The following is an 18,955-nucleotide window of genomic DNA, read 5'->3' on the forward strand; positions in this document are numbered from 1 at the left end:
TTCTGCCAATATGTTTAATCTTTTAATGATTTATGTTTGCACCCTGATCTAATTTTTTCTGTATTTCTCATTTCCGGTCTGTCAAATGGATCCCAGCCCGGTATCTCGGCACTCCCTTCCCATAACCTCACTAGCTGAACCAGAAATCAAAGAGCAATTATTCGAGAAAGAGATTGACAATTCACGATCGGTCCCTTCTTCTCGATCCCAGTTTAGCACATTCACATCAACCCTACTGGAAAGAGCATTAGAACATTTCTAAAAAAGTCTAATAACGGCTCTTTCATCTCCTCATAAATTCCACCTTTTTCAGCTTTAATAGCATCATTCTGCATAATGATGACGCTTGAAATTATCATACCATTAAACAAGCAATCTCTCTGATGAATCTAGACGGCGGCAAATTGGCTCTCAAGTCAACATTACCTTGCTTTAAATTAAAACCTGATTCAGTCATTTCCTACGAATTTCGGCATTAATCTAGATCACAATTCTATTAAGCAGTCCGTTTAACATGCGGATGCAGAAGTAGCCCATGCAGGCTCGGCGCCAGTATATATCCTTCCATTAAGGCTTTTTATTCACATTTATTATTACTTTGCATTACTGCCTGAGTTACTGACTTAAAGCAATTAAATAATAATGTAGCCTACTTTTTATAGTATTAATAATTTGCACAGTTTGGCTATTGCTGATAATTAACGACAATTTATTAAGCATTTTTCTCTTTAGATCTTCAGAGAATTGTGTTTAAAGAATTAGTTAACCAAAACATGTATTTATTTAGGCTGCTATAGCCTCATGTCATTCACTAATCCAGTTTTTTCCCTCATGTCATTCACTAGTCCAGTTTTTTACGTGAGTTGAGTGCGCCTCCATCGCCGCATGCATGTTTACACGGACGCACCTGACCTGACGCGGGGACCAGATCTCTGGACTATGGGCTTAGATTTAATCTCACAATTTTCATAATTTAATTGCTATTTCATATTATACAATATCTAAACGTGTGTTTTGAAGGTCGGAATGATGGGAGTGTTAGTAATTAATGACTGAAATAATTTTCAGTTCTGAGTAAATAATCCTTTATGAAAACTGAGGGGCACAAATTCTTTCTGAGGGGGCAATGCCTCCCTTTGCCCCCCGTAGCGCCGGGCCCAAGCCCATACATCCATGCTTTAAAGCAGGGGTCACCAATCTCAGTCCTGGAGGGCCGGTGTCCCTGCAGGGTTTAGCTCCAACTTGCCTCAACACACCTGCCTGGATGTTTCAAGTATACCTGGCAAGACCTTGATTAGCTTGTTCAGGTGTGTTTGATTAGGGTTGGAGCTAAAATGCGCAGGACACCTGCCCTCCAGGAACAAGTTTGGTGACCACTGCTTTAAAGCATTTGCTGGATTCTCGCCAATAACCACAGCGTCTTCACATAGTTCATCTACTAGATGATTTCCTTATAATCTCTCCCCCTTAATATCCTCCAGCCAAAACCTAGTGAATGGTTTCTAATATTGGCATCCCCATCGCGGACGAACCTCCGGCCAAGCCCGTCAAGAATTCTTAAGCACCAATTGGATTGAAAAAATTACAAGCTTCTTAATCTAAATTAATCTACTAAAATTAGCTCCCTTCTTTATTCTTGAAGATCAAGATCACGATAAGCACAAACTGCTGTCCAACCCAGGACACCAAAAACTCACACGCGCAGTATCCAGCAGAGAGGCCTTTCCGACACTTGCCTCCTTCAACTCGCATCATCAGTCCCCGGAGTAGATGAAGTATCTCTATCCATCCTCGGCCGTAACAATCCTGGCCTAAAAGTAGTCGCGGACCGGAAGCGCCGCTTGGCGCTGTGACGCGTCGCGCACATGACAGGAGATAGTGGGCCAATACAAACCAAACACAAATTCATATTTTATTTTAATGAAACTATTTAAATGTACAATAGCGCTCCGCGGCGCGGTAGAATACGGCGCCTAAGCACGTACCCCCACTTGACATGTTTAGAATTCTAAACGCAGCGCGTCTCTGAGTGGCGCTAAAAGCATGGGATCCGCTTCATGCTTTACTTCCTTAGCGATGGAATAGCTGCCCATTCATTTATAAGCAATCCAATTCATCCCCAGTATATTCATTTACACACAGCACCGCTACAACGAAGCCGCTGTTCACTGCCCTAATAAAGGGCGTTATCATTATTATGCTTAAAGCGGCTTCTCCATCGCTACATTTGGACTTCAGCCAAAAAACAATTTATTATAACGGCTGTATCATGTTCCTATTTGCATAAGAAATTGCTGACTCTCTTGCTTTATTTCCAAAAAACTGATACCGGAAGCAGAGCCACCCCTCCTTTTGAGATGATATCCCATAAGCAATGCATACAATTCATATAGCTCACCCAACCCCAAGCTGTGACACGAGCACGAGTCACGTCACCGACCCTCCCAGGCCCTAGCGTATTATTTTTTTAAAATTTTCTTTATATTTCACATTTATCTTTTATTTATCGTAAATTTATATATATATATATATATATATATATATATATATATATATATATATATATATATATATATATGCACCCACGCATATAAATACATATTTATATATAGTGCCATCACCCTCAAGCTCTAACTCTCGCAAGAGCTGCTCCCGAGCACTCAACCCCCGCAGGGGTCATCGCCCAACTGCCACTCACACTTCAGCTGGAGCCTCCACCTGCCCTCCATCCTTCCCGACTCCAGCTGGAGATGGCACTTGCAGCTCCCGCAGGAGAGCCCAAGAGCTTCGACTCCTGCTGGAGTCAGATAAATATTGCCCCCATAAGGCCTTAATTTACCCCATTATATATATATATATGTAACCCTTTTCTTAACCTTAAGAATTATTTTTAACTATCCTGTTCAGAAATACCTGGGTTCCCGGCAGTTGAATGGTGAATTAGCCGGTATTTTTACTCCTTTGTACTCTAAAAAACTAGTTTTAGCTGAATTAAACTATTACAGTGTGTATATATTTGCAGTTTGTTTGTTTTGTGTTTCATATATGAATTCAATATATAACAAAAACACAATGAGATGTCAAATTTAGATTTTAAGAAAAATAATAACAATTTATTACAATTTTGTTTAAAGTAAAAAGAAAATAAATAAAAAGAATCAGCCCTTTATCTACACCACAAGAAAATAATAAAACAACAACAATAAAATAGAATAAAATAAAGTAAAAATAATTCAAAAGGAAATCCCACTAAATGAAGATTTACTCTTTCAGTAAAAATTTAGCACCTTAATTCTTCAAAGTAAAATATGTAAATTAGCCTTACAAGTCTAAGTGTTGTTCTTTACTGACTTCTTTTGTTCTATATTTCTTATGTTTCCTTACATTTTATTTTACCCCAAATCAACAGATGAGATAAAAATCACATTAAAGCTAAAGTTAAACGCTTCTGAAATAACACACCTAAACACTATTAACTCAGATCGTTTCACAATTGTAAACAAAAAAATGAACCTCAAGTGAACCTCCAAATCTTTACAATTTAAATGGTCTCAGTCTAGTTCACAAACTTATTATAAATCAGTCACAGTCATAACAGTCACAAAGTCACTCAGTCAAAAAAACATTAGTATGCATACTTTAACGTTGGGGCCCAGTTCGTTGGTGCACATTCACAGTTGTATTGTTTCAGAACGATCTCTCAAAATGCAATGATGATGTCACTTACGTCCATCCGATGAAAGCCAAACATGTAATGAAATCTCTCCTGCACAAAGCTGTGATTTACCGCTGTCCCACGCGATAATTCCACGTCCAGCGCTGAAACAGGTCTGTCCAGTTCAGAGCAGCATCACCACCAACTCAATCAGCACAGTCACTGTTCACTCAGGTAAATGTCATTAGCGTTAGCAGCTATGCTACGAGCATGGTGTCCTCAGCTGAGAGCATACACTCGTGTGATACACGACGATCGCAAAGCGAAAACTCCACAGAGAGAAAAGCAAATAAAACGAGCTGAGTCCCAGTCACTTTTACTTTCACTTTGAAGACTTAATATTACCAATATATCGTCTCCCAACTATGAAAACACATAGGACGATCTTCAGCTGCTTCTCACGAGGCTCCTCTCTTTTTTTTTTTTCTCGCTCTCTCACGCAGCTTACATTATGATGTCATCTTAAAGGAACAGTAACTGACCAGCAAAATAGTGCTCTCTGAATATGTTGTGTCATAAAAATACAAAAATCAAATGTTGCTGGATTAACTACTTACACACAGTTAGAAATAAACAAAAAAACATATTATAATCTGAGAATATTTTAGGGGTCCCTACATACTCCCCCCACCAAATATCCAGTATGTCCCCATGCTGGTTACTAAATTGCTGCAGATCAATTACATAGCAACCATCTGTTTACAGGGCACAAGTACAGGTCGTTTTTTACAGGTTTTACACAAAGCATTGGGATTACACCACCAAGCATGTGATTTATTTAAACTCCCATAAACATTAAGCACATCTGTAGTAAGTGCATTAATACCACAGCATTTAGATGATACAGAATGAAGGTATGGTACACCCAGCTTGTCATAAGTAAATCTGGTAGAAGGTTTTCTCTCCCTATTAGACCTACGTACTTCAAAAGGTACAATCTCTGGCTGAGTTTCATTATCAGTAGTCTGAACAGTAGTCTGTGATGTACTCTCAGAAACTTCAGTCATTACATCATCCACTACATCAGTGTTCCTATCTGCATCAGTTAACTGAAATTCAGAGGTTTCACTTTGACATGGGATAACTGGTATTTCAGACACACGGTGAGCATTGCTATAGTCTAAGCATTCTACAGCTTGTTCAGGAGTTTCACTCTGTATCTCCTGAGCACTTTCAGATGAAATCGGTGCCATATCCTCAACATAACACCCATATTCAGAGTCTGAATCTGAAGAATCATGTTCTCTTGAGAAAACATCAACTGCAATAGGCGGGTTTTCTGACTGAGCAGTTTTACGCTTCTCTTTCACACTTCTATGCCTCAAATTCTTAGGTAAAGAAGTAGGACCTAAATCTACCTTGGGCTTTAGCCTTACTTCTTGTCCTAAAGGCAAGAGGTGATTCCGGTGCATGACTTTAATTGGTCCATTACCATCAACAGGCTTCAAACGATAAACTGGAATACCAGACAATTGACTTTCCACTACATAAGGATTTTCACTCCACCTATCGGCAAGTTTTTGTTTTCCCTTGAGACCAAGGTTTCGGATCAGAACTCTGTCCCCCACACTTAAACTATGATAGCGAACTTTCTGATCATACCTTGCTTTGTTACTTTGATTCATCTTTTCAGAGGAAACCTGAGCCAACTGATAAGCTGCCTGTAATTCCTGTTTCATTTTGGACACATACTTTGAATAGGAACCAGATGATGAGCTATCAGCAGACACACCAAAGCAAACATCAACAGGCAGTCTAGCTTCTCGGCCGAACATCAAAAAGTAAGGAGAGAAACCTGTAGCTTCATTGACAGTACAATTATAAGCATGTACTAAACATGCTATGTGCTGGCTCCATTTACTTTTCTGACTAGGCTCTAAGGTACCCAGCATATTCAACAGAGTTCTGTTAAATCTCTCAGGCTGGGGATCACCTTGGGGATGATATGGTGATGTTCTAGATTTCTTAATCCCTAGCATAGTCAGCATTTCAGACACTAACTGGCTCTCAAAATCTCTGCCTTGGTCAGATTGAATTCGAGTAGGGAGACCATAATGTATGAAATATTTCTCCCACAAAGTCTTTGCCACTTTTGAAGCTTTTTGATCTCTAGTGGGAAAAGCTTGGGCGTAGCGTGTGTAATGGTCAGTAACCACTAAGACATTGCACACATTTCGTGAGTCAGCTTCAATGGAAAGAAAATCAATACATACAAGGTCCAGAGGTCCTGAACTCTGCATATGTGACAAAGGAGCCGCTCTTTGAGGTAACGTCTTTCTTTTGATGCAGCGCTCACAGGTCTCACAGTAGGATTCCACATCAGGCTTCATGTGTGGCCAATAAAATCGATCTCGGACTAGACCATAGGACTTCTCAAACCCTAAATGTCCAATGTCGTCATGCAAAGACTTCAACACTGAGCTGTGAAATTGTTTTGGTAGTACAAGCTGTTGTTTCACTTTGTGATTACTCTGTCTGACAATTCTGTAAAGCATCCCATTATTTACTACCAATTTTTCCCACTCCCGTTTCAGAATTTTCATACTAGGATGGCTACTTCGAATGCTACTAGCAGGTTTCTTATCACACACAGCTTTCCACACTTCGCCAAGTAAAGAGTCATTCCTCTGAGCTGTTTGAAGGTCACTTGAACTAAACAAGGGTAGGTGATCAGCAGCTACTTCCATAACATGAGAGTAAGCTTTGGGGACAGCAGACATGTGTGCTCCAGCTTGTTTCACCACACAAGTGTAAAATCCGTTCTCTGCTCTCTTTTCAAGGGACACAGCTTGACAAAAAGTCCTCACCCCTACAGCTGGAATTTCCTGCCACTCATCGTCCTCACTGCGGTGAGTATGCGGACGCCTCGACAACGCATCAGCATCAACATTTCTGCGGCCAGGTCTGTATTTTAGGCTGAAATTGTAGGTGGTCAAGGCAGACAGCCAACGGTGACCTGTCGCATCCAGTTTTGCTGATTTTGTTATATAGGTTAGAGGATTATTGTCGGTTCTAACCTCAAACGGAACACCATATAGATAGTCGTGCAGTCGATCCACAACAGCCCACTCCAGTGCTAAGAATTCCAGTTTATGGGCTGGATAGTTTCTCTCTGAAGGGGATAAGCTGCGACTGATAAAAGCTACTGGACGTAATCCGCTCTCATGTTCTTGATACAAAACTCCTCCTAGTCCATCCATGCTTGCGTCCACGTGCAAGACATAGGGCTTCTGTACATCAGCAAAGGCTAACACTGGTGCTTGTGTCAAACACTTTTTCAACGTTTCAAAAGCTGTATCACACTGAGCCGACCATCGAGAACCAAACGGTTCAGAGGACTTATAGCAGGGCTTAGTGTTGCAAACAAGTGAATCTCTGTTCTTCCTGGTAGATGGATATCCCTTCAGCAATTCATTAAGAGGGCGGCAAAACTTCGAGAAATCCTTAACAAAGCGCCTGTAATATCCACAGAATCCTAGAAAAGACCTGAGCTCTGTCACTGTCTGGGGCTTAGGCCAGGATACAACAGCCTCTATCTTGGACGGATCTGTCGAAATTCCATCTTGTGACACTATATGTCCTACATAGTTCACTGAAGTCCTACCAAACTGACACTTGTCAAGGGAGATCTTTAGTCCCTCATCACTCAGCCTATCGAGCACTTTCAAAAGACGCTCTTCGTGCTCATCAATGGTTCGCCCAAAGACAATCAAATCATCAAGGTATACAAGCACTTCCAAAAAGTTCATATCCCCTACAGTACGTTCCATGACTCTTTGAAAAGTGGCGGGTGCTCCACAAATACCCTGAGGCATACGTTCAAATTGATAGAACCCTAACGGGCATATGAACGCAGTCTTTTCCTTATCAGCATCACTCATGGGTATCTGGTAGTACCCACTCCTCAAATCGAGAACACTGAACCACTTACTTCCCGATAGACTATGGAGAGCATCTTCAATGCGGGGCACAGTATATTGGTCTGGTGTAGTTCGTTGATTAAGTGTTCGATAGTCGACACACATTCTAACCTTCCCTGACTTTTTACGCACAACAACAATAGGTGAAGCGTAGGGGCTGCGAGACTCAGAAATAATACCACTACTCTGCAGTTCTTGTAAATGCAGTCGCACATCTTCTAAGTCAGCAGGGGCAAGACGACGAGATCTCTCTCTAAAAGGGCGCGAATCATTCAACCTTATCTCATGAGTGGTGCTTTTTGAACAGCCCACGTCCCACTCGTGTAGAGAAAACACATCCTTTCTCTGCATCATTTTCTCCCGTAAGCTCTGTTTTGCTTCCTCAGGCATTGGGGAATCTCCAAAATCAAAAGAAGCAGGTGACAAAGGATTTTGTACTAGTGGTTGTTTAGCAGTCAATTGTGGCACTTAGGACACAGGAAGAACGTGTGCAAGCGGAGTTCCTCTCTTCACCCATATTTCTCTATTAGACATGTTCCTCACAGTCACTGTAACTTGCCGACTGGATACAACAGATGCTGCATGCAGTTCAGGTCTCACATCTAGGTGCTCAGAACTTGTGTCACTATCTGCTACTCTGTCAACTAATACTAATGACTCAGTCGATTGACCAGGAAATTTCAACAGACCAGGAAGCTGCCTAACTTGGTTTGGTTTTAGGACAACTGGGTTATGCTTTATGAACCAAACTGTCCCATGCGTGTCGGAGTCATCTTGAGAAAAATCTGTTAGTTGAATAGTCTCAAATGCTTCTCTGATTACAGGATGTATGGTCAGCACATTAAGGAATTCTTCGCCAGCTTGTTTACGACAAGACTCAAGTAGCTTCTTCACTAGACTAGTGTTAGTCCCGAGCAAAATGGCTATTCCTTCTTGCTTTACAGGGTCAGGGCATGCAATCGCAAGTGTGTCAATTATTTGATGCACTCCAGCTACACTCTCTGTAAACTCAAGTCTAAGGGGCAAGTACCCATCATAGGGGTATTTATGCGAACTTAAACCCCATATCTCAAGGTTTTCCACAGGCTGAAGTTCCAAGTGTTTTAGATAAGTGTCATAAAAACTGCGGTATAATAGAGTCACCTGTGAGCCACTGTCAAGAAGGGCTTTTGCATAAACACCTTCTATCTGGACAGGCACTTCAGAAACAGGTCCTATCAACCCTTCAGGCAATCTTGGTTTACTGGCATCAAGTAAAAAAGAATCACAATTGGAACGTGTTGTCCCAGGAGCCCCGTGCCGTTCCTTCACTGAACTCCTGCCCAGTTTCCCTGCAAACGATGCATTTTGATCAGCTTTTGATTTACTTTCCTGAGGTCCTCTTGTCCCTTGCATTCCCACTTTTTATGTCCATCCTCACCACATTTGTAGCAAAAGATCCCAGGCACTGGTTGCTGGGTGAGTTTAGTTGGTTGTGATTTGTCTCGTTTCACACTCTCAGAGTTTTTACTAGATGTTTTCTGAGGAGCACACTCAGAAGCACACGTTGCAGTAGCCACATTCAATAGGTGACTCATCTTTGAAGATAGCTCCTTCACCTCCTTCTTCAGGCTTTGTAACTCAGAGGGCCGATCTGACTGAGGAGAGATAACAGTGGCAACCGAAGCTTTGACATTTTCCCTTGCAGCCACCCAGTGTTCCTCCTCACGTATTTCCTTCATTAACTGTGTAAAAGATGGGGGATTCTGCAAAGTGTGAGTCATTCTGATTCGCAGAGCAACCATATCATTGGTAAGTGCTCCCTTAATTAGCTGCTCCATTCTAGCTTTGTTTATTCCAGCTACATCAATCCCACCCTTTAACAACGCTCTGTGAAGAAGTTTATCTAAGCGATACAAGAAAGCTGAAAGTTTTTCTCCATTATCCTGGTAAGTGTGACGAAATTTAGCCATCAAGTCAGGCCCACACTCAGTAGTTCCATACGCAGTTTCAAGAGCAGCCAAGTACTCAGTTGCAGATGGCTGGCTCACTTTTAGAAACCTAACGATATCAGCAGCAGGACCTCGCAAACTCTCAACAATGCGTTGTTTCTTAGAAGCTTCAGTGCATTGCCATTCGCTGATCATTTGTGCGGCTTGCTCCATCCAGATTTCATATTCTTCCTCACCTGGAGGAACAGGTTTCAGGCCTGAGAACAACCTTAGTTTTCTGTAACTGGGTCCATCATTAGACGCTTGATTACACCTGTCCACTAATTTACCTATGGCATCAACTAAATCCACATTAATATCAGATTTAGGAGAATGCTCCCCCATCAAAATGGCTTTCACTTCATCCATAGACTTGCCCTCCTGCTGCATTAATGTTAACAACTTGGACTGAAACGTGTCATTTTCAGGAGCAGGGTTCTGAACTTGTAGTCTACCTACAAAGTGTACAGGCCAGGGTCCAGCTTCACTTTCAATACCTATTTCAGGTGGTATGGTGCTTGGATCAAGATCAGTTCTAGTCTCCACTAACACAAACAAATGTTTTCCAGTCACATCACCACGTCGACCATGAATTTGAGTACGACCAAAAACCTTCAATGTGTTTAACACTTTCTCAATAGTCTCATCACTAGTGTTCAAAGGAACATTGCTTAACACAATGGCACGTGAGGAATTTATGTTCTCCTCTGTACTCCATTGAGCAGTCTGAGAGATATCCATACTTGAACTGATGAGTTACTATGCAAAATAAGCCACAAAAATGTATCAATAATAATTAACACTATTTCAGATAATTTTTTTTTTCTGCTAAAGAGAAAAAAATATCTGGTAAAAAGGAAAAAACAAGATCCCAGCGGTGCCTCCAAAAATGTAACCCTTTTCTTAACCTTAAGAATTATTTTTAACTATCCTGTTCAGAAATACCTGGGTTCCCGGCAGTTGAATGGTGAATTAGCCGGTATTTTTACTCCTTTGTACTCTAAAAAACTAGTTTTAGCTGAATTAAACTATTACAGTGTGTATATGTTTGCAGTTTGTTTGTTTTGTGTTTTATATATGAATTCAATATATAACAAAAACACAATGAGATGTCAAATTTAGATTTTAAGAAAAATAATAACAATTTATTACAATTTTGTTTAAAGTAAAAAGAAAATAAATAAAATAAAAGAATCAGCCCTTTATCTACACCACAAGAAAATAATAAAACAACAACAATAGAATAGAATAAAATAAAGAATAAACAATTCAAAAGGAAATCCCACTAAATGAAGATTTACTCTTTCAGTCAAAATTTAGCACCTTAATTCTTCAAAATAAAATATGTAAATTAGCGTTACAAGTCTAAGTGTTGTTCTTTACTGACTTCCTTTGTTCTATATTTCTTATGTTTCCTTACATTTTGTTTCACCTCAAATCAACAGATGAGATAAAAATCACATTAAAGCTAAAGTTAAACGCTTCTGAAATAACACCTCTAAACACTATTAACTCAGATCGTTTCACAATTGTAAACAAAAAATGAATAAAGTGAACCTCCAAATCTTTACAATTTAAATGATCTCAGTCTAGTTCACAAACTTATTATAAATCAGTCACAGTCATAACAGTCACAAAGTCACTCAGTCAAAAAAACATTAGTATGCATACTTTAACGTTGGGGCCCAGTTCGTTGGTGCACATTCACAGTTGTATTGTTTCAGAACGATCTCTCAAAATGCAATGATGATGTCACTTACGTCCATCCGATGAAAGCCAAACATATAATGAAATCCCTCCTGCACAAAGTTCCGATTTACCGCTGTCCCACGCGATAATTCCACGTCCAGCGCTGAAACAGGTCTGTCCAGTTCAGAGCAGCATCACCACCAACTCAATCAGCACAGTCACTGTTCACTCAGGTAAATGTCATTAGCGTTAGCGGCTATGCTACGAGCATGGTGTCCTCAGCTGAGAGCATACACTCGTGTGATACACGACGATCGCAAAGCGAAAACTCCACAGAGAGAAAAGCAAATAAAACGAGCTGAGTCCCAGTCACTTTTACTTTCACTTTGAAGACTTAAAATTACCAATATATCGTCTCCCAACTATGAAAACACATAGGACGATCTGCAGCTGCTTCTCACGAGGCTTCTCTCTTTTTTTTTCTCTCGCTCTCTCACGCAGCTTACGTTATGATGTCATCTTAAAGGAACAGTAACTGACCAGCAAAATAGTGCTCTCTATGAATATGTTGTGTCATAAAAATACAAAATCAAATGTTGCTGGATTAACTACTTACACACAGTTAGAAATAAACAAAAAAACATATTATAATCTGAGAATATTTTAGGGGTCCCTACATTTATATCTGTAAAATGTTGCAGTACCCTTAGCAGTGTCAGTGGCGCACCTCATAAGAAGCATATGATCATGCACTGACACGGTCGAGCACAATCTCGGTACGAATCCAGCGTCTGATGAATTCTTTCTTCTTTTTTCCCCCGCTACATATCAGATTTTGCCCACTATTTATCACGAGAAAGACAAGTAGGAATCATTAATAAGTTTGTGCATCATATTTTATTTGCACATTTATTGAATGGAAATGTTTCTGATTCACGCATGCAAATTCATCTTCAGATAGTGTCTTTATAGCAATGTGCGTGCAGTAGATAGCTCAGATTACATTGGGAAAACAGGCGACCGCTGCAAATTGTGCTTTAATGTTTAGCTGGTCAACTGTATGGTATGGAAATCTTACATACCTACTATATGAACCCGTCTCATACAGCTGCCATTGCAAGGATCAGACACTTTGTAGAGAAGAATTTTACACAACTGCCTCTAGGAGTCGCCAATGGAAATAAAACAGACACGCACAAAAAATGTGCGTACGCCTGCCAGAAAGCTGCCGTGAACCTGCGCACATTCCCACGTTCAGTTCATTGTTAGTAAATCCAAACGTGAGCGATTGTGAGCGTGAAACCTGGCGTACGCAAAGTTTTTGTGCGTACGCGGCGTTGATACATGAGGCCCCTGATCAGCCTGACCTTGAGCTAAGAGTTACTTTGTGCTAGTTTGGTGTTGGGTGAAATGTGTTTTTTCCCAATAATTGTCTCATCTGTCAGTCTTAATACAAGGTGTACTAAGGAGAATGAAGTTTGTCCTGCAGTTTATTCCTCTGGTGTGTTTGTGTGTTCAGTGTGAGATCAGGATTACGTGTGTCCAGCTCTGTGTCTCTGAAGAGTGACCGGTCTAAAGATAAACCATCAGACCTCGGAGAGAAAACACCATCATCTGCCAGAAGGTATATTGTGTTTTACATTATTGATCACACATGGATTGTTTCAGGCATATTATTGTGAACCAACAATCCAGTAAAGAGAATCACTTCTGAATGAATTAGTAGTGTGAATGAATCAAATGACTCAATGACTTTAACTCATTTACAGACACCTAGTGGCCGATTTAGTTTCTTATTCAGACAATCTCCAGTGGATCTTCCAGGTAGGAAAAGCTCATTTTGATTCATATTTAAACTGTAAATATAACACAGAAAATGTTTACTGGAAAAGAGTTCCTGCTTCAGCAACACATTTCATTTGTAACTGGTATTTTTCATGTAATTAAAGATGTTAAGAATTAAAAAGTATTTGTTAAGTGAGGAATAATTGACTGCAGTTCATTGAATTATTCGCAAATAGTTCACACACGTTACACATTTATTATGTATTATTTTCTAATAATTCAACAGACCAGAGTGGATTATTCTGCAATTTTTATTCGATGTCTAAACAATGATAGCCAGACCAAAAAAGGCTAAATTTAAGCTGATACACCTAAAAATCTACTAAACATCTAACTATAGTCCAGAACTAGACTAGTCATCAAACACACAGATCAGACAGATTCGCACTGCTGCATATCTGATGACTAGTCTAGTTTTGGGCTGTTGTTAAACATCTATTAGACTTCTTTTAAATATAAATGTAATAATTGAGATATGTTTGCTGGGATGCTGATGATCCCACAGCTAAAGCCACCATGTTGTGTTCCAGACATTTGTCAGGTTTTTGTCCTCAAACTTCTCCTGTGTGTGAAACTAGTTTCTTACAAATCCAAAGCTTTCTGTGTGTTTTGATGTGATGTTTGACTGTGAAGTTACTGGAATCATTCAGTGTAGAGATATGGAACTGACATGTGCTCAAAACATGCCAAATCTGCTTTAGCTGTGTGTTTATCTGAAAATAACAACACCTTACAAAGTTTATCAGAATCAAGCGTTCAACAGACTCATATTATAATGTCTTTTTGTCTTTATTGAGTAGTTTGTGGACGTACAACTGTATGTTAACGAATGTTTTATTTAAACATTGATCTTCTCTTTTCTTCACTCATAGAATCTTGAGAGCAAAATGATCAGATTTCTGAAGAATCAACTGGAAAACTTTAGGAAAATCTTACAAGACAAAAACAGACAAGAGTTTGTAAAGGAGTTTATTGAGAACAGAAGCATTATCACAGAAGCAGCTCTTGATCTCACTCTCTTCTTCCTGAGAGAGATGAAGCAAGATCAAGCTGCTGATACTCTCCAGGGTAAGAGACTCATGACCATCAGTCAGACTGACACTTACTAATATAGCTGGAAAAGTCAAGACTAAATCTCTCTGTTTCTTTGCTCCTGTGTTTAGGTGAGCTGTCCTTCATTAATCAGCTTAAATGTAGCCTGAAGAAGAAATATCAAAGTGTGTTTGAAGGAATTGCTCAGCAAGGAGACTCCACACTTCTGAATACCATCTACACAGATCTCTATATCACTCAGGGTGCGAGTGAACAGGTCAACACTGAACATGAGATCAGACAGATTGAAGCTGCTTCCAGACGTCATCAGTCACTAGAGATACAGGTTGAATGCAAACATTTGTTTGAAGCAGCTGAACAAGATGAGCAGATCAGAACTGTCCTGACAAAAGGAGTTGCTGGCATCGGGAAATCGGTCTCTGTGCAAAAGTTTGTTCTGGATTGGGCTGAAGGGAAAGAAAATCAAGACATCAGCTTCATATTTCCTCTTCCATTCAGAGAGATGAACTTAAAAGAGAAAGAAAGACAAAGTTTAAAAGACCTCATAACTCAGTTTTTCCCAGAGACTAAAGGACTGAACCTTACAAGAAGCACACGATTCAAAGACCTGTTCATCCTTGATGGATTGGATGAATGTCGTCTTCCTCTGAACTTTGCTGGTAATGAGACGTGTCGTGATGTATCTTCAGCAGTCTCTCTGGATGTTCTCCTGACGAACCTCATCAAGGGAAATCTGCTTCCTTCTGCTCTCATCTGGATCACCAGCAGACCAGCAGCTGCCAGTAAGATTCCTGCTGACTGTATCGACCGGCTGACAGAGATACGAGGATTCAATGATGCCCAAAAGGAGGAGTACTTCAGAAAGAGACTCACAGATCAGAATCAGGCCAGAGAAATCATTGATCACATTAAACAGTCAAAGAGTCTCTTTATTATGTGCCACATCCCAGTCTTCTGCTGGATTTCAGCCACTGTTCTCCAGAACATACTGAAACTGAAACACAGGGCTCATGCTGAAACACTGCAGGAATCTCCCAAGACTCTGACACAGATGTACACACACTTTCTCCGCTTTCAGATCCAGCAGAGCAGAAGAAAGTATGATGGAGAAAACACAGCAGATGTCACCTGGGATCCAAAGCTCATCCTTTCACTGGGGAAACTGGCCTTCTAGCAGCTGGAAAGAAACAATGTGATCTTCTATGAGAGCGATCTGACAGACTGTGGCATTGACGTCTATAAGGCATCGGTGTACTCAGGCATGTGTACCCAGATCTTTAAGGAGGAAACGGGAATCATTCTTGGTACCATGTACTGCTTTCTTCACTTGAGCATTCAGGAGTTCATTGCAGCCCTTTATCAACATCTGACTCTAGACAGAGACAAGAAACAAGCAGTAAAAAGCAGAGATGAGTCCATGATTGATTTGCTGAAGACAGCAGTGGACAAGGCTCTGGAAAGTGAGAATGGACATCTGGACCTTTACCTTCGCTTCCTTCTCGGTCTGTCACTCCAGTCCAATCGACAACTCTTACGAGGCCTGTTGACACAGCAGGATGACAGAGACCAGAGCAAAAAGGAAATAATTGCCTACATCAAGCAGAAACTTGAAGGGAATCTGTCTCCAGAGAGATCCATCAATCTGTTCTACTGTCTGAATGAACTGAACGACCAAACTCTGCTGAAAGAGATTCAGTCTCACCTCAGTCGTGGAAGTCTGTCATCTGCTCGCCTTTCACCTGCCCAGTGGTCTGCTCTGGTCTTTGTGTTGTTGACCTCAGAGGAGGAGCTGGAGGAGTTTGAGCTTCAGAAATTCCAGAGATCAGACGAGTGTCTCATCAGACCATCGGCAGTCATCAAAACCTCCAAAAGAGCTCTGTAAGTCATTGTCCTTTTTTTCTTCATCTAAAAAGTAGACATTTCCTGAATTTAAATAATACAGTATATTATGTTAATGGTCATGAGCTTTAGGTCATGACCGAAAGGACAAGATTTTGGATACAAGCAGCCAAAATGAGTTTGCTTCGCAGGGTTGCAGGGCGCACCCTTATAGACAGGGGCTGTTTCTCAATTCCAAGAACGCAGAGAATGGACTTGTGTTCTTGTAGAGTGCGGTCTTGCCAGGTGTCCTCGGAAGGACGAACTCAGGAGACCGCGAGGGCAGAGAACGCGTCCTTTGAGAAATGGGATGCTGCGTTCTTCCTGATGGTCATTTGACCTTCACGCGTTTTAAATGGAAATTATTTAAACATTACAGCACTCATACAACGATTTATTGTTTCCCCCCTCTTCAAAATATATACTTTGCATAAAAACATTATAAATATACTCTGCACAATATAAATAAAACAAATTTTAATACGAATTTCATCAAACAAACACCCTTAATGTGTTTATTCCTTTATTAAGATGTTCATGTTAATGTTTACTTTCACCGTTTCATTTAGGGAAACTCCTGAGGTAAATAAGTAATATCTCTGAACTTTAATAATAAATCTAAATAAAATGCTGGGCTTCCCACCTCCAGTCGCAATGACTTCTGGGACTTCCAGAGCGAGCTCGCTGCTGAAGTCTGCGTCGGTGCGTCCTCGATATCAAGAACACATCCGGGAAGTTTCACGCGTCCTCCGTACCTGCGGTCTTGAGTATTGGAACTGAACTTAGGCAGCTGATGATGACGTTGCACGAGAACACGAGGATACAAGACCGCTGAAGAACGCATATTGAGAAACAGCCAGGGTCTGGAGCTCTGCCATATGGGAGGAGCTCAGAGTAGAGCCACTGCACCTCCACATCGACAATTCAATTCATCTTTATTTCTATAGCACTTTTACAATGTAGATTACGTCAAAGCAGGTTCACGTAGAAGATCATAGTAAATTGAAACAGTGTCAGTTCAGTTTTGTGTTGAATTTCAGTTTAGTTCAGTTCAGTGTGGTTTACTTTTCACTGCTGACAGTTCAAACACTGAACAGCAGAAGTCAGCTGAGTTGGCTCGGGCATCTGTCCCACCGGGAGGAGGCTTCGGCGAAGACCCAGGACACGCTGGAGGGACTATGTCTCTCGGCTGGCCTGGGAACGCCTCAGGATCCACCCGGAGGAGCTGGTGCAAGTGTTTGGGGAGAGGAAAGTCTAGGGTTCTCTCCTAAGACTGCTGCCCCTGCGACCCGGCCATGGATAAGCGTATGAAAATAAGAAATGACATGACATCATGTTAATGAACATGCACAATATTGATATCAACTAAACTGCAAAATACATTAATAATTGTTCATTATGTAATGTTTTAGTGTTTTTTAAAAACCATTCAGATTCAGGTTTTGGCAGTGGTTGTGTAAGTGATAGTTTACCCAAAAAGTGAATTTACTAATACTTACCCACTCTTCATGGTTATAAACCATTCTAAAACTTTGTTTTTTTCCTGTTGAACATAAAAGAAGATAATTTGAAGAAAGCTGAATCCTGTAACCATTGACTTACACACCAGTTGTTTTTCCTACCATGTAGGTCAATAGCTAATGGTGTTTAGCTGTCATAAAAAGACATGGGGAAGATTGCCAAGGCAGGGACTACTGGACAGTAAACCAGGGCAGATCCTGTGGATCAGGGCTTTTATCTCAAAGGTTTTAGAGAGGATTGTGTCTGTACAGCTGAATGATTTCATGTTTAATAATAACGTTTTTGATAAATTTCAGTCAGTTTAGAGTTGGTCATATCACAGAGTCCGCTCTATAGTGGGTTTTAAATGATGTCTTGCTGGAGGTTGGTTCAGGTAGCCCTGTTCTTCTTCTAATATTGGATCTCACTGCTGCTTTTGATACAGTGGATCATGACATCCTCATTGATCAGCTTAGAGAACACGCTGGTATCCAGGGTCTAGCCTTGGACTGGTTCTCTTCATATCTGAAGTATAGAACTACATCAGTCAGTTTGGGCAACTCTTGTTCTTCTGTCATTCAATTAATGTGTGGGGTACTGCAGGGCTCGATATTGGGTCCAGTTTTGTTTTCCCTTTACTTATTTCCGTTGGGAATTGTTTTGAAAAGCAGGGCATAAATTACCATCTATATGCTGATGACTCTCAAATCAATCCTCCCTTCAGGCTTTGTTAAATTGTTTGGCTGATATGAGAGATTGGAGAACTCAGCTGCCAGGCTTTTAACAGGCACAGAAAAGGCACATTACACCTGTACTGGTTTCTCTACACTGGCTGTCGATCCAGTTTAAATCCCTCTGTAAATCCCTCCATGGCCCCTGAGTATATTTCTGTGGTAATTAATATACACCAACCTGTGAGATCTCTTCACACTAAGGATCGACTCTATTTGCAAGTTCCACGACCACTCGTGATGTGTGGAGGTGATAGAGCTTTTTCAGTAGCAGCTTCAAGACTCTGGCTCGATCTTCCACTCTCCTTAAGAACTTCTCCAACTCTCGAGTCTTTTCAGAGGTCACTGAAACACTTATTTTTTTCAGCTTTTACTCGTGTGTTGTGAGTTGATGTATTTGGTTTCTTGTATGCTTGCTTGTTTTCTGTGTTTTATGTACAGCACTTTGGTAGCCATTGTGGTTGGTTGAAAGTGCTCTAGAAATAAATTGAGTTGAGTTGATCAGGATAAACAGCAGGAGCACAGAGCTATAGTGGAGCTGGTGAAACCCTCCATGATGATGCGAGCCCACATTTCTGGAGGTTTCAAACACCTCTAGACTGCCTGGATGTCCTTAAAGGGGGGTCTAGAGTGTGTTTTTAAGGCTTGGTTGTG

General features: G+C 40.7%; 2 protein-coding genes and 1 pseudogene across 3 annotated transcripts in view; all 3 read left to right on the top strand.

The window, feature by feature from the left end:
- The window catches only part of LOC141381800 (uncharacterized), an 887,475-nt gene that overhangs the window by 398,148 nt on the left and 470,372 nt on the right, over positions 1-18,955 (top strand). The gene's annotated exons all lie outside the window — the stretch shown is intronic.
- Positions 1-18,955, top strand: part of LOC137491443 (uncharacterized) — a 180,319-nt gene that overhangs the window by 37,402 nt on the left and 123,962 nt on the right. The window lies entirely within an intron of this gene.
- On the top strand, positions 12,796-16,560 carry LOC147845119 (NLR family CARD domain-containing protein 3-like; annotated as a pseudogene). The gene is made up of 4 exons (XR_015482294.2): positions 12,796-12,918; positions 13,064-13,118; positions 14,012-14,207; positions 14,303-16,560. The product of XR_015482294.2 is annotated as an NLR family CARD domain-containing protein 3-like (transcript).

The sequence above is a fragment of the Danio rerio genome, chromosome 4 (assembly GCF_052040795.2).
Source record: "Danio rerio strain M-AB ecotype USA chromosome 4, GRCz13ab, whole genome shotgun sequence".
In the NCBI taxonomy this organism is placed as follows: Eukaryota; Metazoa; Chordata; class Actinopteri; order Cypriniformes; family Danionidae; genus Danio; species Danio rerio.